This window comes from Siphateles boraxobius, unplaced genomic scaffold (genome assembly GCF_051911475.1).
Source record: "Siphateles boraxobius isolate OS27281-9 unplaced genomic scaffold, OSU_SipBor_1 31, whole genome shotgun sequence".
Taxonomy (NCBI): domain Eukaryota; kingdom Metazoa; phylum Chordata; class Actinopteri; order Cypriniformes; family Leuciscidae; genus Siphateles; species Siphateles boraxobius.
Window position 1 is genome coordinate 11995199 of NW_027508931.1, and position 23614 is coordinate 12018812.

Below are 23614 nucleotides of genomic sequence, written 5' to 3' on the forward strand. Positions count from 1 at the left end.
GTTCGGAACAGCTTTTCGTTTCGTTTGGTGGGCGCGCCAAGGGGCTTGCCTCCTCGAAACAGAGCCTGTCCAGATGGATAGTGGACGCTATAGCGGCAGCTTACGCGTCAAAAGGTCTGCAATGCCCTCTGGGCATCAGGGCTCATTCCACGAGAGGTGTGGCCTCGTCGTGGGCATGGTCCAGTGGAATTTCTATCCATGACATATGTGTAGCGGCGGGCTGGGGCTCCCCGTCTACCTTTGTCAGGTTTTATAACCTAGAAGTTCCTGCCTTGCAGGCTAAACTATTGTCAGTTTGAAAAAGAGGTGTATTCTGCCCAGATCTCCTGCTCAGATCACGTTCATGACTCAGCTCTCCTGGTTGAGCTGCACTAGTGGGGTATGTGCCATATGACTATACAGACCGGCGCGCTGCTCTGTATTCCCTATGTGTGCTTATGTACAAGTGATGGCCCGCGTGGCTGGCCACCTTATTTTTTTTTCCACTTATGGGGTTCCCCTCAAGCTTGGGGTTCTCATGTGGATGCTTGGCGCGCACGGCGTTGACAAAGTGTTCCCGTAGCGTAAGCTAAACTTACGCAATACGAGAGAACCTCTCGTAAGAGAACGATACTCGGTTACTAACGTAACCTCGGTTCTCTCTAGAGAGGGAACGAGTATTGCGTAACCGGCCGTGCTCGCGCCACGAGCGACTTCGCTTCAGTCGTCGAAAAACCAGAGAATTCAGCCTACAGCCCCTATTTTATATGCTAAGCCACGCCTATCTGGCGGGCTGTGACGCTATAAAGGCGCGGGCGCCCCTCATTGGGCGTGACGTCACGCCGGGCGCAATGGTAGGCTGCAGCAGTTGCCCGCAGGGCAGCCAATGAGCACGCGAGATGGCCTGCTCTAGGTCTGCTAGCTGCTGCACTGCGTTGACAAGTTATACAAAATTAAGGATAATTTTTGGCTTCAGTATCTCGAGAAGATGAATCTTTCCCGTAGCGTAAGCTAAACTTACGCAATACTCGTTCCCTCTCTAGAGAGAACCGAGGTTACGTTAGTAACCGAGTATCGTAATATATTAAAGGAAAGCCATACTGGCAGAATATTGAAAGATATGTCCTTTAAACTTTTAAATATCCTATCACATTCAAACAAGTAGCAGTATGAAAATGCAAGTATAGAGAGATTACATGGCAATTTACAAAAATATTCAAAGGGGAACATCCAGGATTAAAAAAATTCTAAAGAAATAGCACCTTTATTAAACCTTTGGCTCAACAATGTGCGCTATCTTTGTGAAATGTGAAATTGTCACACATATATATATCTATCTTACAGGTTCACCATTACAATATTTTTAAATAAAAATAATACAATTCATCTGTTTAATAGTAAAAGCCTGGATATCTTATTTCAATAAAAAAATTTAATTGGAATTATTTTTGTGTTACAGGATAATGACAAGGAATCCGACTTGGGTGAATCAGCTTACATTTCGACAGAGAGCAGTGGGGCGGAAGATACATTCTTCTGGTGTAGTTTGCCACAGGAGCCATGTTTCTTTTTTATTGACAAAAAAGAATGGCAAGACCTGAGGAAGCATCAAAAAGGGAGATGCTTTCAAGGATTACAGTGGACAAACGTGATTGCAAGAGGAATTAGGTCCATTCACCCATATTGCAGTTTCGGTTTTAAACGCCACTGTGTGAAAACCCTGCAGTCACTAAAAACCACACCACTATTCAGATGTAATGGCTACTGTCGGTTTGAAAATTGCCCCATTAATGTGTCTGTGGAAGTCAAAGATGAGGGCACGCTGAAGGCAGCCGTGCTGTTCACAGGAGGAGATGTGTGCCACAGTACTAATCAGCTCAAAAGGAGGCCAGTGCGTGCAGATGCACGCACATCGATTGGAGAAACTCTGGAAACCAAATTACCCAGAAGTGTATATTTGGATTCCATGCAAAAACTCCCCGAGATGGTGATGCAGTCTGGGTGCAGAGATGAAGCACCAACAAAAGAGGTTCTAAAAACCATTGCATGGGCCCAAAGACAACAGAAAAGACCTCATTCAAATGAGCTTCTAAGTCTCCAGATGCTGATCAATGAAAAGAAGGGATCAGACAATGAAGTCCTCCAGAGGGTCATGATGCACCCAAAAGGCGTTATGCTGTGGTCCAAAAAAACGCTCTCAGTGTTTTACCAGAGGTGCAAGGAGGATATTGTGTATCTGGATGCAACTGGAAGTATTATTCAAAAAGGAAGCACTACTAGTTCACCATACTATGTATATGAATTAGTTGTGCGCAATCCATCTAAGGGGGCATCTCCTCTTCCAGTTGCAACCTACCTAACTTGTGACCACACCACAGCCTCTGTCACATACTTTTTGCAGGCTTTTCAAACTGACCTGATGAAGCAGTATGGGAAAAAAGCAGTCAAAAGGGCAATTATGATAATTTGTGATGGCTCCCTTGTACTTCAAAATTCTATTTCTTTTACATTCTGCAAATCAAGTCTGGAGGATCTTCTGCAGAAGTACTTTGACGTAATCACTGGCCAATACCAGAAAGACAAATTTGATCTTCCCATCCTTCATAGATGCCTGAGCCACATCATGAAAAATGCTAAGGATCTGGGCAAAAAACAGTAAGTATTTTTTTTAAGGGAGAGTAGTTTATAATGCATTCTGAATTTTTTTTTTCTTTCTATAATTTTAGTATGCAAAAACATTACAAGCTTGGAATGCACACATTTGGGCTACTTGCATGTTCATCAACTCTGAAGCAGATGGATGAGGTGCTTCTCAGTGCCACAGTGGTGTTTTGTAGTCCCTGCAGTGGAGACAATGTGGCAAAGCATTACAACAACCTACTAGTGCTTATGCAACAAGTGGGTACACTGGACGTTGATGAACAAAACATCTCTGCTGAAGACTACAAGGTAATTAACACAGTGTGACTTCTATCCATGTAGAATGTTGACAGCACACAGTCACGAGGGATGGTTTTGTGTTGGAATCTCTGACTTGACCTGCTGTGGATTTTTTTGCATTGCATTCGCAATCATGCGTGTTTTAGATCATGTACATGATGAAGACAAGACATGACAGTTAAATACTTTTTTTTATTTAGGATGTGCACTACCTCTTGCTTAATGCCAGAGTACTGACCCATGATAATTAATTTGATTAAGAATTATTAGTTAATTCTCTTTAATCATAGTACAATTAACAAAATGTAGCATATGAGCGTACGTTTTGAATGTCTTCACAAAATTACAGACAGATTGTATTTATGTTTGAAATAAATACTATGTCTAACTACACAACCTAGTGTGCTACATGAACATGAATATTTAATTGTATACAATGAAAAAAAATTCTTTCCAGAATGATGTGGGAACCACACCTCTCGAGAGCCACTTCCAGCAGGTAATAGAGAGAGCACCTCTCGACCATGATGGTGAAGAAAACAATTATCATGCACCGACATTCATTGCGAGATTGGCAAAGTACTTCCTCCCACATGCAACACTGAGGTCTGGTCTGATGCTAGGTAGGTAGGTAAACTTATTATTGATGATAACAATATAATAAATTACGCACACACACACACACACACACACACACACACACACACACACACACACACACACACACACACACACACACACACACACACACACACACACACACACACACACACACACACACACACACATATATATATACATTCATGTTGTCATCTTATCTTATTATCACATAATACTTTAGGCGATATTGGCCTTCATGGTACAGGTTCAGCGTACCAGCATTTCAGCAAGATTTATAAAGAAGTCAGTCAGTCCAATAAACAGGTAAAACTTAGATTATTATTTTTAATAACTCATTGATAAAAAGGCAAATTTGTACTTTAATATTTTGCTTTAATTATTTTTCAGAACTTTACGCAGGACAATCGAACACAGGGAATCATGGAGAAAAGTCAATGGGACCTCAAAAAAATTAGGTTCCAGAGGAGGAGACTCACACGAATGGATGACTTTGTGCAGATATATCAAAGGATGCATGATGCACAGCTCCGTGAATATGAAGACACAGAAAGATCAAGAAAGAAAGTATGGAAATATCTTTAATGTTTGAACCTTTTACAAAACATTGTCAATTTAATGACTCTTTGTTATAAACACAAGATGCTGGAATATATTTCATAAAAAAAGTGATGTATGTGCTTATACTACATCTCTTCCAGTCCTTTCGAGTGGAAATGGAACAGTGGAAAAAGAAAAGTCAGAAACGTAAAGGAGTATACGTTTCTCCACTAGTGAAGGGTCTGCCATTCAAAGATGTGAAAAGCAAGGTAATTCTAATCAGAGGGTATAATAATAATAATAATAATAATACAACTATTACTAAACTAGAAGAATTTGCTAGGTTTATGTACAATTATTTATTTAAAATCAATTATGTATTTGCTAAAAATTATATAAATCAAATATGCGTGTGTGTGTGTGTGTGTGTGTGTGTGTTTGTCAGGAGAAGTCTTCAAAGACAACCCCTAAAGTACATGAGGAAAAACGAGAAGTTGTGATCCACAATCAGGTTTTTTTTCCCTCTAAATATCTGAATTAAAAGACTAATTGGTTAGATGGCAAGTGAATGGTATAATTATGAGCATAGCCTTTTAAGACATTGTCAGCAAGTTGCACAAATATTATGTTAAATAGATACATTTTAAGTATGCATTTGTAACAGTAATGTGTCTTCTGATCTAATCTTCATGTCTAATGATCTTAAAACAACTTTCACAGCTTGTTTTGAAAAAAAAAAAAATCTTGGTTCCAATTGTATCTTGTCCAGTGTAAAATTGAGGTAAGCATATTTGCTGTTCATCAATTCCACTATTATACATCACAGGCAGAGAGGGAAGGTGATAGTGCTGATCAAATGTATGTGGAGCCCAAAACACCTGAGAAGACCGAAGAAAAGAGAAAGGTAAGAATCATTAGAATATTTAAAATAACACTTGAAATTATGCTTTAATACCATGTCATCATTGCATTACATGGTTTATTATTGCATTATTACAATTGGATTTAATCTCATATAGGCCCCCACGTTTATTCTTGTGGTTTTCTATTTGCTATGTACATCAATTCCACTATTACACATCACAGGCAGAGAGGGAAGATGATGGTGCTGATCAAATGTATGTGGAGCCGAAAACACCTGAGAAGACCGAAGAAAAGAGAAAGGTAAGAATCATTAGAATATTTAAAATAACACTTGAAATTATGCTTTAATACCATGTCATTATTGGATTACATGGTTTATTATTGGATTTTTTTTATTGCATTTAATCTCATATAGGCCCCCACGTTAATCTTGTGGTTCTCTAGAAGGTCCTGATCCAAACTTAACATTGAAACTGCTGTCCTCCGTTAAAAAAGACACTTTAAATTTTAAGTGACATACAAAGCGAAGTAATACTTGTATCTTCTGTATTTACAGAAAGCTCTTGTGAAGAATATCAGGAGAAGACGATCAAAAATCGAGGGGCCAATCTGGAAAGAGTCATGTCCATTGGAAATAACTGCCCCTAGAAGACTATCCAGGCCACCAAAAATAAACATGCTGCAACAAATCCTTCACCAGGATTACTGGTTGACCTGTGATACTATCTGTCATGTTAGGCAGAAACACAGGAAGCAATCGCGAGTATAATACAATAATTATTTAGCACAAAACACACAAGTCCAGGGTGCAGTGAGCCAGGTGGAGATAGGTGACGCAGGGACTTCGATGGTCAATACCGGTGACGTGCAGACAAACGGTGAGACGATCCAAATCCACACGGAAGACGACGAACAGGAAACACCAGGCAGGAACACGAACCAGAAGACAGGGGAACATCAAACAACGATCTGACAAAGGTGAGAGAACAGCGGTGAGTTTAAGAAGCGTGGTGAGATGAACTGCAGCTGGTGATTGTAATGATGAACAGCTGGAGTGGATCAGGTAATGACATACAGACACGCCCCTTGCACACGTGCACTCATACAACAACATAAACACAAGACTAGAAGGAACCAGCGAATACATCTACCGTGACAGTACCCCTCCTCCTAAGAACGCCTCCCGGCGTTCTCAGACTCCCTTACCTGCCGATTGTAATCATCGATAAGGGAGTGATCCAGGATGTCCCTAGCAGGAACCCAACTTCTCTCCTCCGGACCGTAACCTTCCCAGTCCACCAAGTACTGAAATCCGCGTCCCCTCCGCCTAGAGTCCAGAATACGGTTGACCGAATATGTGGTCTCCCCATCTACGAGCCGCGGTGGGGGAGGAACCGGGACAGGCGGATTAATGTGAGAATGAAAAACGGGCTTGATTTTAGATACATGGAACACGGAATGAACCCTCCTGTACGCAGGAGGTAGTTTGAGGCGGACTGCCACCGGACTAATAATCTTGGTGACAGGAAACGGGCCAATAAATTTGGGAGCAAGTTTATTAGAAACGGTGCGAAGAGGAATGTTCTTAGTTGAGAGCCACACTTTTTGACCAACGACGTATACGGGAGGCTTTGACCGGTGGCGATCGGCCTTGGCCTTGGTGCGCGCCCCCACCTGGAGTAGAGTCTCCCGGGCTCTAGTCCAGGTGCGGTGACACCTCTGGACAAAGGCGTGAGCGGAGGGAACCGCAACCTCGGATTCCAGACTGGGAAAAATTGGTGGCTGGTAACCTACACTACACTCAAACGGAGATAGGCCCGTCGCTGACACTGGCAACGTGTTGTGTGCGTACTCCACCATAGACAGTTGTTGACTCCAAGACGAAGGATTTCTGGAAACCAAACATCGCAACATTCTCTCCAAATCTTGGTTGGCTCTCTCTGTTTGACCATTGCTCTGGGGATGAAACCCAGATGACAGACTAACCGTCGCCCCCAGTAATCTACAAAATTCTCGCCAAAATTTGGACACGAACTGGGGTCCCCGGTCGGAGACCACGTCTATCGGGAGGCCATGTAACCGAAAGACATGATCTACGACCGTAGCCGCTGTCTCCTTAGCTGAAGGTAATTTGGGTAAGGGAATGAAATGTGCTGCCTTCGAGAATCGGTCCACCACAGTTAAAACTACTGTGTTACCCTGGGAGGGTGGGAGGGCGGTAATAAAATCTAGAGCGATATGGGACCAAGGTCTCGAAGGCACCGGCAGCGGTTGAAGTAGCCCATCTGGAGGTCGATTGGAAGACTTACCCGTGGCACAAACAGAGCAAGCCAAAACAAAATCGCGAATGTCACGAGCCATAAGTGGCCACCAGAATCGTTGCTTGACTAGAAATCCAGTGCGATTAATTCCTGGATGACAAGCTACGTTGGAGCTGTGACCCCACTGGATAACGTCAGACCGTAAGCCCTCCGGCACAAATAATCGGTTCGGTGGACACCCGGGCGGAGGCGTTACCCCTTCCAAGGCCTCTTTGACCTTCGCTTCGACCTCCCATGTGAGTGTTGAAACAAATACGGTTTCGGGTAAAATACACTCGGGAGTGGACGGGCGACCGGAAAAATCAAATATACGAGAAAGTGAGTCGGGTTTGATGTTCTTAGAACCCGGACGATATTGGAGAGAAAAATCAAAACGACCGAAAAAAAGTGCCCACCGAGCCTGCCTGGAGTTCAATCTTTTAGCAGTTCTGATATATTCGAGGTTCTTATGATCAGTCCAGACGATAAAAGGTACCCCCGACCCTTCTAACCAGTGTCGCCACTCCTCCAACGCCAACTTGACTGCCAACAACTCTCTATTACCAATGTCGTAATTACGTTCGGCTGGAGATAAACGATGGGACAAAAACGCGCAAGGATGCATCTTGTCGTCTACAGGTGAACGCTGAGATAACACCGCCCCTACTCCCACCTCTGATGCGTCGACCTCCACCACGAACTGACGTGATGAATCAGGGGTAATTAGAATGGGGGCTGAAACAAAGCGGCCTTTGAGTTTCTTGAACACAGTCTCGGCTGTGTCGGACCACCTGAACGCAGTTCTGGGGGAGGTCAAGGCAGTCAGAGGCGCGACCAGCTGGCTGAAGTTGCGAATGAATCGCCGGTAGAAATTGGCGAACCCCAGAAACCTCTGCAGGGCCTTGCGGGAATCTGGACTTGGCCAATCCACCACAGCCTTAATCTTCTCAGGGTCCATCCGCATCCCCTCAGACGACACGATGTATCCTAAAAAAGGAACAGACTGTGCATGAAAATCGCATTTCTCCGCCTTGACAAAAAGCCCATTCTCTAGCAACCTCTGAAGCACTCGTCGGACGTGCTGCACATGCTCCTGGAGAGATGCAGAAAAAATCAATATGTCATCCAGGTAGACATATATGAATTGATCGATCATATCTCGCAACACGTCATTGACCAGTGCCTGGAAAACTGCTGGGGAGTTGGACAGCCCAAACGGCATGACCAAATATTCAAAGTGCCCCCTAGGGGTGTTAAACGCAGTCTTCCACTCATCACCCTCCCTGATGCGGACCAAATGATAAGCGTTACGTAAGTCCAATTTGGTGAAGATGGATGCTCCCTGCAACCTCTCGAAGGCTGAAGACATCAACGGCAAAGGATAAGTATTCTTTACCGTGATGTTATTCAGCCCTCGGTAATCAATGCAAGGTCGCAGAGAACCATCCTTTTTCCCCACAAAAAAAAACCCCGCCCCCGCTGGAGAAGAGGAAGGGCGAATGAACTTGGTTGCTAGAGAATCAGAAATATATTTCTCCATAGCCTCTCTTTCAGGAATCGAAAGCGAATATAACTTGCCCTTAGGCGGAGACTTACCTGGGAGTAAATCTATTGCACAGTCGTAGGGACGATGCGGAGGGAGAGAAGCAGCACGAGACTTACTGAACACTTCCTTCAGGTCCAGATACTCCGCGGGCACGTTAGACAAATCCCCTGCTTCCTCCTGAAACACAGAAACAGGTACAGACGAACAAGCAGAGACGAGACAAGACCTATGACATTCCTGACTCCACTCCAGCACAGATCTATGTATCCAGTCCACTCGGGGGTTGTGTTGAATGAGCCATGGGTGTCCTAGAACAACGGGTGCCAGGGGTGAATCCAGAATAAAAAATGAAATAGTTTCCGAGTGATTGCCAGAGGTGATGAGAGTGATTTCTTCAGTGGATAATGAGATGGTGGGAAGTTCTTGTCCGTTGAGTGCATGAACTGCAATCTGCTGTGGGAGGGGTTTGATGGGAATCTGAAATCTGCGTGCAAAATTATGGTCCATGAAATTACCTTCGGCCCCCGAATCCAACAGTGCTTGACAATCGTGCTGGTGGACTGACCATCTTAGTCTTACCGAGAGGAGGGTGGAGGTAGATCTTGTCGTGGATGAGGTCTTCCTGGCGGAGATCCCACCCGATAGTAGCCTCATGTTTACTATCGGGCTGGGCCTTTTACCGGACAGTTGTAGGCGTAGTGTCCGGCTCCTCCGCAGTACAGGCAAAGGCCCTGGGACCTCCGCCTCTCCCTCTCCTCCCGGGAAAGCCGAGCTCGACCCACCTGCATGGGCTCGTGATCGTAGACGGGGCTGACCACGTCCCTGCCGCTGGATCGTAGCCCGTTGGCTGCCTCAAGTGTGCGGGTGGGCGTGGCTCGACGCTCGACTCTGGACAGCCGAGCGTCCACCCGCAGGGCCAGATCAATGAGTCCGTTGAGGGTAGTGGGAAGATCCAGGGCGTAGATCTCCTTCTGGACGTGGTCAGCCAGCCCATGCAGGAACATGTCCCACTGCGCCTCCTCGTTCCATCCACACTCTGCCGCCAAGGTCCGGAACTCGATGGAAAACTCGGACACTGATCTTCTTCCCTGCCGTAGCTCGACCAATGTTCTGGCCGCCTCTCTTCCAGTGACCGCACGGTCAAAAACCAGTCTCATCTCGGCGGCGAGGGTCTGGAACGAGGCACAGCATGGATTTTGGTTTTCCCACACCGCCGTTCCCCAGAGTGCCGCTCTCCCAGTCAATAGCGTGAGCACAAACGCCACTTTGGCTTGCTCGGTCTGAAAAGTATGAGGTTGCAGGGCAAAGTGCATAGAACATCGAGTCAAAAAGGCTCTACAAAATGACGGTTCACCTGAGTATGCCTCTGGGGTGGGTAGCCGGGGTTCTGACTGGGAGGGGCTTCCTGATGATGCGGGAGGAACGGCCGGTGTGGGTGGCGCAGTGGGAGGTCGTAGGCGCTGGATCTGCTGGGTGAGCTCGGACACCTGCGTCACCAGGGCTTGAACTGCACGGCCCGTATCTCCAATCTCCTTCTCTTGCGAGTCCATTCTACGGATGCTGTGATGGATGAACTCTTCGAGTGAGGATGACGAGGCGCTCGCTGCTTCCATACCATGGTCAGATCGTTCTGTCATGTTAGGCAGAAACACAGGAAGCAATCGCGAGTATAATACAATAATTATTTAGCACAAAACACACAAGTCCAGGGTGCAGTGAGCCAGGTGGAGATAGGTGACGCAGGGACTTCGATGGTCAATACCGGTGACGTGCAGACAAACGGTGAGACGATCCAAATCCACACGGAAGACGACGAACAGGAAACACCAGGCAGGAACACGAACCAGAAGACAGGGGAACATCAAACAACGATCTGACAAAGGTGAGAGAACAGCGGTGAGTTTAAGAAGCGTGGTGAGATGAACTGCAGCTGGTGATTGTAATGATGAACAGCTGGAGTGGATCAGGTAATGACATACAGACACGCCCCTTGCACACGTGCACTCATACAACAACATAAACACAAGACTAGAAGGAACCAGCGAATACATCTACCGTGACACTATCAACCTGGCCAGCTACCTCATGGCAAAGGACAATATGGACATTGATGGGTTTCAGTCAGTTCTGCCCTTTAGTGCTATTGCACGTGGAGGAATTGTGGGAACTCCACAAGAAAAGTTTGTGCAGATATTGAACATTCGGCAAAACCACTGGATCACAGTAAACAATTTATTTTGTGGTGAAAATTAGCTCTCTGTGTATGACAGTAAAAGTACCCCTCTGGACCCAAGAACTCTACAGACACTGTCCTGGCTAGTAAGGCCAAAGTCAGACCAATTTGATGTTCTGCAACCAGCTGTGCAGCAGCAATCAAATCTGAGCAATTGTAGCTTATTTTCAATAGCATTTGCATATGCTCTGTGTAAGGGTCATCCACCAGAGTTATGCATATTTAATGAAGGCAGGCTAAGGGCCCAATTGTATGCTTCATTAACAAAAAACCGCATCACATTTGGCATGAAGACTCGAGAGAGTAAAGCGGAGGCAAACGTGACCAAAACTGCAATACCAGTTTACTGTCTTTGCAGAACCGCTCATTACAATGAGCTCAGGGTCCAGTGCTCAAAATGCCAAGAGTGGTATCATCCTACATGTGTAGATATACCCAGAACGGTAATTGGAAATGATCAGGTCTGGCAATGTTTCAAATGCAACTGATGTAGAGGACACTACATGAGGACACATTTTAAGAAACACCACATAGGTGGAACACCAAAAGAGTGGAGTGGAAGAAAGCTTTTTTATTTTATTTATTTATTTATTAGTATTTTTATTTTTAAGTTTAAATTTAAACGTGTCACTCCTATAATTATCATTGGATTTGATTTTTTTTCTCTGATGTTTTATTTGTTTTTACTGCCTAAATAAAAGTAAAGGAGTGAAATCAAGATCCTTATTTATTTATTTTATTACAAAACGGAGATCAAGATTTCTTTTGTATAAACGTTATTGTATAAACGTAATTTTGCAAATTATTTTATATTTCATCAATAAATACGCTGTAAGAATGCACTTTTTGGGGTGATTTTGCCTTTATTTTTCTCTACAATACAGTAAAATGACATTTAAATGAATACACTAAGGTAAAATGAATACACTAAGGCTTACACTAAGGTAAAGTCTAAGGTAACTTTGAACAGGAATCAAGTGAAAGATTGAGCAAACCTATGAGGGAACACTGTTTATGTGTGTTTGAAAATGGGACATGGTGTAAATGCTAGAAAGCACTTTGATGTTTGGGGTTTTTGCCTTTACTTTTCTCGAAAACTATACAGTAAAATGACTTGAAAATAATTACAGTAATATTAAGAGTCACTCTGAACAGGAATATATTGAAAGAATGAGCAAACCTATAAAGGAACAGTTTTTATGAGTGTTTGAAAATGGGATATGGTGTTAAGTGATAGAAAGCACTTTGATGATTGAGGTGAGTTTGCCTTTACTTTTCTCCAAAACTATACAGTAAAATGACTAGAAAATAATTACAGTAATAGCCAGGGTCACTCTGAACAGTAATCAAATGAGAGAATGAGCAAACCTATGAAGGAACAGTTTTTATGAGTGTTTGAACATGGGACATGGTGTAAGTCAGGGGTTTTCAAACTTTTTGTGTGTGTGGACCACTATTTGTAATCAAGAATTTTCACGGACCACCTCATAATACACATAATAAAATATATCTACACACAGTCCTTCCTGAATTAATCCGCACCTCTAAATAGGCTTACTAACATTAAAACTATAACTGGTCATCACATCAGTACAACAGCTTGTTAAAAGAAAGTTTACTGCACACAACGGCTGCCACATATTTAATTTATTTATTTACTCAAGCGCCCGAGGGCATAATCAGGTTCATTTCAGGGATGCAAACATGTATGGTCAAAAAAGAGAGAGGTAATCGAAGCCCTCGCCCCGCGGCAAATATCCAGATACTTACATTGCCGCCAACCCCTGCCACCCCTATAGGCACATATAGTAAAATGAAATTCAAATAAAGTTTTAACAAAAAAAGGTTTTATAAAAAGATAAGCCTCACATATTTCAGCCTTTAAATCATTTTTATAAAAAGAATGAGTCAAAAAAAGATAAATTACTTGACATTTACATCGATGCACATTAGCTTAACTTTTATTATTAGCTAATAGTAAAATTCGGTCCGATTTTCCCGTGCCGTCTGTCATTGCTATGCGCGCTCTCCACAACTTAGTTGTGCTTAGTAGCTAATAGATTTCCACCACCGAAAAACGCTTGCTGTAGCTCTGCTACAAGATTTATTTACGGAGAAGAGAAAAACACACGTAGTGTTTGGGTGCACGTGCATTCTTACATTCTTCATTGACTGAGCTTTCAATGTTTACGGAAAGGATGAAGCTGATTTGTTTGTTCTTGTCACATGAACTGCGGTGCGTTTGCGGCATTATGAAAAGTTGATGTGTTTTCATCTCGCTGCGCCTAAAAAAATGAGTGCGTCACTTCAATTATGAGCCCACCTGCCGCGCGCCTACATGAAATAATGAACTTGAGAGCGCAAAAGACACGATATATGAACGGCCCCTTGATGAGCTACCTCCAATCAAGCAACGTGTTGGAGACCCCAGTAAAAGATACGCAGCAAGAAGAAACACTAGCGTTTCACGCTTGCGCGCTTACTGCTGTTTTGGCGTGCAGTATTCTGATTTGCTTATTTCCTATTTACCTGTTTGGTGAAGGCAATTCAGAATTACTGTTGGTGAAATTATAATCAGAAAAATATTTTATATAATGAAAAAATATTTGCCTCTGCCGCTTTCCTCTTCAGAGAACCTGTTGCTATCCACCGATCCATGTTGTGGTTCTAACGGCACTGAACTTGAACGTCACGGCCGAGCACCACTAGCCTATTTTAGTAATCACACAATAACCAGACAATTTAATTTAAATTTTATATCAATAGAGGCCTACATATTCTTTTTACTTTTTATTTTTTTTATGGGGATTCCTGGTAAAATGAAGGTAAAAAATATTATTTTATATTTTATTTTGCCTTTCCACGGACCACCTGCAGTACCCTCACGGACCACTAGTGGTCCGCGGACCACAGTTTGGGAACCACTGGTGTAAGTGCTACAATGCAGTTTGATGATTGGGGTGTTTAACTTTACTTTTCTCCAAAACTATACAGTAAAATTACTTGATAATAAATACAGTAATAGTCAGAGTCACTCTGAACAGGAATCAAATGAATGAATGAGCAAACCTATGAAGGAACAGTTTTTATGAGTGCAGACCCGTCGCTATGGGCGGGCCATAGGGGGCCGGGCCCGCCCCAAAAAATGCTTGTGCCCCCCCACTTGAGGCACAGATAATTTAATTTTAATATTATCATAGTTGCTAATTTTGTGTTGCATTCTTTATCATTAAAACGTTAAAAATATAAAGAAACAATGGTGTGATTTTATTTGATTGATGGGAATCTACACTGCAACAGCCTATCACGGCCTTACTAAAAATAACGTTAGGCTACGTAGGCTACGTGACGTACAACTAAGCCGCTCAACAGTTACCGCGCATTTTTGAAAGCTGTTTCAAAACGAGGTTTCCCCGGCATACTCGCTTCAGTTCCTTCCGAGTGGAAGAATACTTCGATGAGGAGGTTCTGCTCGGAGAAACGACGCATCCCGCTGTACTGACAGGAGGGACTGGAGAGAGGACAGCGCTGCCTCCACTCAAAGTACCGGTAGATTCAAAGTCTCTGTGCGAGTGTATGTGCGTGCGTGTGTATGTCTCATGGCAATGCATATCCCTCTGTTGACTGCTTTATAATGCAATCTTTGAGAGATGCTTCTGGTGTTACATCTAATATGTTGTATAGTCAAGTGTTTTATGGATATTCATAACATTGCTTCTATGCAATGTGGTGTAGGCTATAGGCGACCTGGTCATATTGCGGTTGGTTATATGTTTAAAAGTGATGATTACGGGCTGCGCGACTAGAGTTGATTATTATAAATATACGTAGGTTGTAGGCTAATAATAATTGTGCCCCCCCATGCATTTCACATGCCCCCCTTAAGACTGAGGTCTGGCGACGGGTCTGTATGAGTGTTTGAACATGGGACATGGTGTAAGTGCTACAATGCAGTTTGATGATTGGGGTGTTTGCCTTTACTTTTCTCCAAAACTGTACAGTAAAATTACTTGATAATAAATACAGTAATAGTCAGAGTCACTCTGAACAGTAATCCAATGAGAGAATGAGCAAACCTATGAAGGAACACTTTTTATGAGTGTTTGAAAATGGGACATGGTGTAAGTGATAGAATGCACTTTGATGATTGGGGTGAGTTTGCCTTTACTTTTCTCCAAAACTATACAGTAAAATGATTTGATAATAAATACAGTAATAGTCAGGGTCACTCTGAACAGGAATATATTGAAAGAATGAGCAAACCCATAAAGGAACACTTTTTATGAGTGTTTGAAAATGGGACATGGTGTAAAAGCTAGAATGCACTTTGATGATTGAGGTGAGTTAGCCTTTACTTTTCTCCAAAACTATACAGTAAAATTACCTGAAAATAATTACAGTAATAGTCAGGGTCACTCTGAACAGAAATCCAATGAACAAATGAGCAAACCTATGAAGGAACACTTTTTATGAGTGTTTGAAAATGGGATATGGTGTTAAGTGATAGAAAGCACTTTGATGTTTGGGGTGTTTGCCTTTACTTTTCTCCAAAACTATACAGTAAAATGACTTGAAAATAAATACAGTAATAGCCAGAGTCACTCTGAACAGTAATCAAACGAGAGAATGAGCAAACCTATGAAGGAACACTTTTTATGAGTGTTTGAAAATGGGACATGGTGTAAGTGATAGACTGCACTTTGATGATTGGGGTGAGTTTGCCTTTACTTTTCTCCAAAACTATACAGTAAAATGACTTGATAATAAATACAGTAATAGTCAGGGTCACTCTGAACAGGAATCAAATGAAAGAACGGGCAAACCTATGAAGGAACACTGTTTATGAGTGTTGGAATATATGACATGGTGTAAGTGCTATAATGCACTTTGATGGATGGGGTTGAGTTTGCCTTTACTTTTCTCCAAAACTATACAGTAACATGACTTGAAAATAAATACAGTAATAGCCAGGGTCACAATGAACAGGAATCAAATGAAAGAATGAGCAAACCTATGAAGGAACACTTTTTATGAGTGTTTGAATATGGGACATGGTGTAAGTGCTAGAAGTTGAAGTAAAATGGCAAAACTCCCATTATATATAAATAGGGTTGCCAACCGTTCTGTATAATACGGAATCGTCCCGTATTTGACACATAAAAGTCTTGTTCCGTATTGAACTGATACCGTATTTTTGAGAATCAATTAAGTGCAAATCCATGACAGGCACATAGCTTCTAATATATGCCAGACAGACTATGAACGAAGACATTTGTAGGCTATGATAAGAAAAAAAAAACGACGGTGCGGTAGATACTAATTTCTCCCCGTTTTTCTATGATCAGCCGCGTAGCGTTTTTAACATCATCAGAGAATGCCCTTTTAATTGGTCGTTAGTCAGTGTGAGTCACGTATCGTAGCAACGATGACGACAAGTGACAACAGCGGGAAATATAAAAATGACTACCTCCGAGCAGCCGGCGAAAAAGAAAAGGGCACAAAAATACAGAATTGAATGGGAAAAGGACTACCCGTGGCTGGAATGCGCGAGGGAAAATGAATACAAGGCCAATTGTACCATATGCCGTCGCATATGACGTGAGCCCGGCCTCTTCGTGGGCATGGTCCAGTGGAATTTCTATCCATGACATATGTGTAGCGGCGGGCTGGAGCTCCCCGTCTACCTTTGTCAGGTTTTTTAACCTAGAAGTTCCTGCCTTGCAGGCTAAACTGTTGTCAGTCTGAAGGAGAGGTGTATTCTGCCCAGATCTCCTGCTCAGATCACTCTCACATGACTCAGCTCTCCTGGTTGAGCTGCACTAAGTAGGGTATGTGCCATGTGCCTATACAGACCGGCGCGCTGCTCTGTATTCCCTATGTGTGCTTATGTACAAGTGATGGCCCGCGTGGCTGGCCACCTTATTTTTTCCACTTATGGGGTTCCCCTGAAAGCTCGGGGTCTCATGTGGATGCTTGGCGCGCACGGCGTTGACAAAGTGTTCCCGTAGCGTAAGCTAAACTTACGCAATACGAGAGAACCTCTCGTAAGAGAACGATACTCGGTTACTAACGTAACCTCGGTTCTCTCTAGAGAGGGAACGAGTATTGCGTAACCGGCCGTGCTCGCGCCACGAGCGACTTCGCTTCAGTCGATGAAAACCAGGGAAGTCAGCCTACATCCCCTAGTGTTATACGCTAAGCCACGCCCATTCTGGCGGGCTGTGACGCTATGAAGGCGCGGGCGCCCTTCATTGGGCGTGACGTCACGCCGGGCTCACTGGTAGGTTGCAGCAGTTGCCCGCAGGGCAGCCAATGAGCACGCGAGATGGCCTGCTCTAGGTCTGCTAGCTGCTGCACTGCGTTGACAAGGAATACAAAATTAAAGATGATTTTTTGGCTTCAGTATCTCCAGAAGATGAATCTTTCCCGTAGCGTAAGCTAAACTTACGCAATACTCGTTCCCTCTCTAGAGAGAACCGAGGTTACGTTAGTAACCGAGTATCGTTTTTTCTGTTTGTCACGGCGGAGTGTGTGATATTAAGCAGCACGCATCAGGAGATAATCACAAGAGGAGCGAGTGGCTGCGGGCACAGGAGGGAGCGATGTCAAAGTTCCTTGTCCGTCAGACGTCTCCAGAGGCTGATATGGTAGGCTATGTAATCATGTGGATTTTTAAAACTCAAATATAGTTGATAAGAAAGTGATTATATTAAAAGAGATAGTAGCCTACAGGTTTATAACATTCCATTTACATACATCTCCCCAGTGTTCCCCCTTGTTGTGTTCCTGTCTCCCTCTCCCTCATAATTTGTCAATCATTTCTGATGGGTTTCTAAATAAGGTATCTGGAGGAGGGAAATAATTATGGATTTAGATAGCTCAAGGTTTAAAAAAGGGTGGGGTCTTTGAAGGGGGTTAGAAGATTTGCAAAGTTTATTCAAATGACACTTGAAATTTGTTTTAGACACTTTAAAAGGCTATATTTCAATATAGGCTATCTATTTTTTTTCTGTATGGCTTAAGCTAATACTTAGGTAGGCCTATGTATAAACCACACACACACAGTCCAACCATGGAGAAGATCATTGAGCAGCTTCACCTGGTTAGCAGGCAAAATATCTCCATGGATATGCTTTATGATGAGTGTGTTACTGCCAACGACATTCTAAAGCATCTCACAGAGCAAGATGACTGGGTGTCCAAGGGAACAGCAGAGAAGTGGATGGCAGTTCTACAGGCAGCTGATCTCCCAAACATCCTTGCTGTGGTGTCCTTTGTCCTTAGCATCCCATCTTCCACTGGGTATGTGGAGAGGGTGTTCTCGGCAATGAAAAATAAATGGTCAGATGTACGAAACAAATGTTCAGTTGGACTAATAAAAAGTGAGCTGATCATCTCTCTGAATTATGAGATGTCTTGTACAGAGTTCTACAGTGCAGCTCTACAGGACAAAGAACTACTCGCTGCTGCAAGAAATCAAAAAAAGTACACATGGAAAAAATAGCTGCACAATGTGCTATTCTATTGAATAAGTTTGCACAAGGCTACAGAAAACTGTTGTTTATTTTTTCTAAGCCGATGAGTATTGAATGTTATATGTTGTATTTGTTAAAAATAAAAAATATTATAAACTAAACAAATCCATGGTTCATTGTTGGCAAAATGATCATGATAGCCTTTATATATCTATGTGGTTCAGTCTTATATTGATTAGGCCTACTTTGCTATTCTATAAATATACAGGCCTTATAAGTTGTATTATATGCTATAATGTATGATAGCATACAATATTCACCAGAAGTCACCATTTCAGGGGTTATTTTTATAAATTTTCTTCCGTGGGGGCATGTCACCACCACCCCACCACCCAAAAGACCCCCCTCCCGCCCCGCCCCGCCCCGCCCCGCCCCGCCCCGCCGTTCCTTATTTCAATTTCAGAAAGTTGGCAACCCTATATATAAAATGTATATGTGTGTGTTTGTGTGTGCATGTGTGTGTGTGTGTGTATGTGTGTGTGTGTTTTGAGTATCATATTTCATACTTCAGGTATGAATGTATATTTCATAGATTGTATAAAGGTGTTTATAGCTTATATATGCAATTCAATTATAATTGACAGATTAAAAGCCACCAAAAAGCCTGTTGTATTTATTTGCCATTTATTTGCCAAATATTTGCTTTTTACATTAACATAAAAAAATTTAAGAAAATAAATAAATAAACATGAATACATTATGTATAATAATTAATGTACTTTATATATAAAACATTAAAATCAACAATAAAAATGCAATATAAATGTATGATAATTAACATTAATATTACATTTCATTAAAGTTAATAAAGTACAATAATGTATAACACACACACACATATATATATACATATACATATATATTTGAATAAATATTCAAATTAACAATAAAAATGTAAAAAAAAAAGATGTATGATAATTAGCATTAATATGAAAATGAATAAATTGTGTAATAATTAATGAATCACATATAGGCCTACAAACATTAAAATAATAATAAAAAAGTAATGTTTTTTTTAAATCATAAAACTGTATTATTTGTGTCCTAATGAGATGGAAAATAGCAGAAAACAGTGTCTAAAAAAACATTAAAATTAACAATAAAAATGTAAAAATGATTCATGTTAATTGATATTACTATGAACATGAATATATTATGTAATAATTAATGTAACTCATAGGCCTACACACTTTATAATAATAAAACAGTCATGCTTTTTAAAAAAATAATGAAAATGTATTATTTGTGTCCTAATAAAATGTAAAATAGCGGAAAATAGAGTCTTAAAAACAATTTTGACAGCTTCCAGCACCCATACCGTAAGTACACGATTAGACGCGCATACTAAAAAAATTGTGCGGCTGGCTTGACCGTGTATTTTCAACGCGCGGCCCACTTGACCGCAGTCTCATACTGCGTAACGTCTGTCAGAGTTTGATGTCTGCCCAGATGAAAAATAGGAAAGACAGTGCAAAAGAACTGGTAGTTCCGCGAGTCTTTTATAGTTGCTTTCTTTCAGTTAAGCACACTCTTCACATACATGCCGAAAGAGCGGATGTTAACAGGGAAAAGAAAACACTCCGTAAAACGCTACTAATCAAAGTGGAAGTAAACAGATTATAATAAAACAGCAGTCAGCGATAGAACGGTCATCTTCCTCTTAGCGCGAGCATTCACCTTCTCACTCTGCGTGCGCGCTTACATAAGAACAGCACGCATACAATAACGTACGCCATAGAAGAAGTCATCTTAAAGGCATATAAACATTAATATCATGAACACTATTTAACACTAGGTGGCCGTTACAAGGGCAGTTTGCTAAATACATCAACTGCGTTGCCGAACAGAATTAAACAAGTTTAAGAGCAAATTAAATATTAAATGGGATCTATATATTTTCAGCTCGCGCTCCTCATCTGCTCACTCAACATTGTGAGAGCGCCTTAGTTCCATCTTAAAGGAGCAGTAGCCTATACCTATCAACTTGTTTACGCCATTCTTAAATTCGTTATCGCTTCGGCATTTATGGAGACGTTTTTGCAAATAACTTTCCAATCACAAAGATCTCTACTCACACCTAGATGATTGCAGACTTCCTAAAAATAAATAAATAAATCGTAAAATGTGAAAAACATGATTTCCATTACACGAGAGTAGATGTTAAAACTTCATGCTGATTTGTACTCGGCTCTCGCTAAGATAATCACCAACTAAGACGTAGCTTTACAGTAACCTATGCTTCTCCATCCATTTACGCTTCTTTCCATCTGGTGACGTGAATCTTCTGTCTGGTGTTAATACAGTGTATTGCGCGTCAGCACACACAACGGCTGCAACCACAGTGCGGTCCCCCATAACAACCCTCTGGATTGAGCGGAGTAGGGAACATCTCTAGGGTCTTCAAGTGGGCACCTTCCGTCCTCAGTGTTTCGTCGACTAGCCCACGACACCTCAAGAGGGCTCGACAGTGACTCTGGCGTCCCAGAGTCACCCCCCTCCGTCCCCCACTCAACTCAGCCCAGCTTACTGACCTCTACTTCCCTCTTGCTGCTGAGACCTAACCACAATCTCACAATCTCTCCGCAACCCAACCATACACGCCAACCCGTTTGACTAAGGCTGTCGAGCCCCACTGGTGCGTTAATATGCAGTTTCAGTGGCAACGGTTCCGTATGGCATACCACCTACCACAAAACACAATATCTGCCCAACCACCCGTCATTCACGCAATATACACAGGAACGTAATGACTGTAAATATTATACAACCTATACAAATAAACCAACAGTTGCTGCTGAGACCTAACCACAATCTCACCGCAACCCAATCATACGCGCCAACCCGTTTGACTAAGGCTGTCGAGCCCCACTGGTGCGTTAATATGCAGTTTCAGTGGCAACGGTTCCGTATGGCATACCACCTACCACAAAACACAATATCTGCCCAACCACCCGTCATTCACGCAATATATACAGGAACGTAATGACTGTAAATACTATACAACCTATACAAATAAACCAACAGTTGCTGCTGAGACCTAACCACAATCTCACAATCTCTCCGCAACCCAACCATACGCGCCAACCCGTTTGACTAAGGCTGTCGAGCCCCACTGGTGCGTTAATATGCAGTTTCAGTGGCAACGGTTCCGTATGGCATACCACCTACCGCAAAACACAATATCTGCCCAACCACCCGTCATTCACGCAATATACACAGGAACGTAATGACTGTAAATACTATACAACCTATACAAATAAACCAACAGACCTTTCAAGTTTTCAAGAATTCTACAAAACCGTAGCATGGCGGCCTGTACACAGCCAGCTAGAATCTTTCCGTCTCAACCACAGCCAGTTGCTGCTCCTTTCTGCTGCTTCAGATAAGTTCTTTACTGTACGACGCAACTCTTGGCCACTGAATCCGACGTCTCTGAGGAACCGGGTTGTAGAGTGTGCCACAAAACCACGACAACCCACTTCCACTGGATAAACCTGGACTCTCCATCCTCGCTGTTCTGCTTCAGTGGCCAGATGAGCATACCGCAGTTTCTTCCTCTCATATGCCTCATCTACCGCATCCTCCCATGGCACTGTTAACTCTATCAGTTGAACAATGCATGCTGATCCAGACCACAAAACAATATCTGGTCGTAGGTTAGTGGTGGCAATCTCAGGTGGAAAAATAAGCCGTTGATCAAGATCAACCAGCATCTTCCAGTCCCTAGCAGCTTCCAGTTGTCCTGGGCGAGAATTGGTGTTAGCACCTTTTCTTGGTGGTTGCTCGCCTGGGCGGAGGAATATTGTCTTCTGCGTGTAATGTTTTGCTAGAACAGGCGGCAATTTATTGGTCATACTACGCTTGCCTTCCAATGCTAAAGCCAAACATCGCAATACTTGGTCATGGCGCCAAGTAAACCGACCCTGGCTAAGAGCCACCTTACATCCTGTCAAAATGTGCCTTAATGTGGCAGGTGATGAACACAAAGGACAAGATGGATCCTCTCCTACCCAGAGGTTTAGGTTCTGCGGTGATGGGAGAACATCATATGTTGACCTAATAAGGAAACTGATCCTACTCTCTTCCATTGACCAAAGGTCTTGCCAGCCCATTTTGCGTTGTTCCACACTCTCCCATCTCATCCACTCTCCCTGCTTGGCCTGGGAAATGGCCTTTATACATCTCCTCCTCTCCTCCTGCTTTCGCACCTCGTTGACTACCAGCTTCCTCCTTTGGGCTGGGCCTGCCTTGTGCCATTTAGGAGGAGCTAAACTGAGCCCAAAACCCCCTCTTCCATGCTGTACCTGTCCCACGATATCCCCAATTTGAAGGTCAGCCTTTGCCTCTACTACAGATTTCTTTGCTGACCACTTTCTACAAGTTTTTACCACAGGGGCTGTCTCCCTTACACATTTGTCACGTGACTCTGCTAAAGTCATTTCCAGTCTGACCTTGGCACACTTAAACTCCTCGGTTAAAGCAGAGACTGGCAGCTGCAATACTCCTTTACTATAAAGTTCCACTCTGCTGAGGCAGCGTGGAACTCCCAACCATTTCCTGATGTATGAACTTATTAACGCTTCCAGCTTATCCACTGTTGTCAAAGAAACCTCATACACAGTCAGTGGCCACAGCAACCTTGGCAGTAGACCAAACTGAAAGCACCAGAGTTTCAGTTTGCCTGGTAGAGCACAGCTGTTTATGCTCTTCAACCCTTCCACTGCTTGTCGTCTAACTTCTCCCACTCGAACTGTGTCCTTTAGATCCCCATCGTACCATCTCCCTAGACTCTTCACTGGCTTCTGAGAAACTGTTGGTATTGCCTCACCATTAATGAAGAATGTTTTATCTACTACCTTGCCTTTAATTATGGAGATGCTCCTTGATTTAGAGGGCTTAAATTGCATTCGTGCCCATTCAATATTATCTGTTAACTTCCCCAATAACCGATTAGTGCAGGCTACCGTTGTAGTCATGGTTGTCATGTCATCCATGTATGCTCTGATTGGTGGTAGTCGCATCCCAGAAGCCAAGCGCTCTCCTCCTACTACCCATTTTG

The 23614-nt window shown here is 42.8% G+C and overlaps 1 long non-coding RNA gene across 1 annotated transcript; it reads left to right on the plus strand.

The window, feature by feature from the left end:
• Positions 1-3951: 3951 nt before the first annotated feature.
• On the plus strand, positions 3952-4559 carry LOC143697062 (uncharacterized). The gene is made up of 3 exons (XR_013186161.1): positions 3952-4104; positions 4239-4346; positions 4523-4559. It is a non-coding gene; the product is annotated as an uncharacterized LOC143697062 (long non-coding RNA).
• Positions 4560-23614: the final 19055 nt, after the last annotated feature.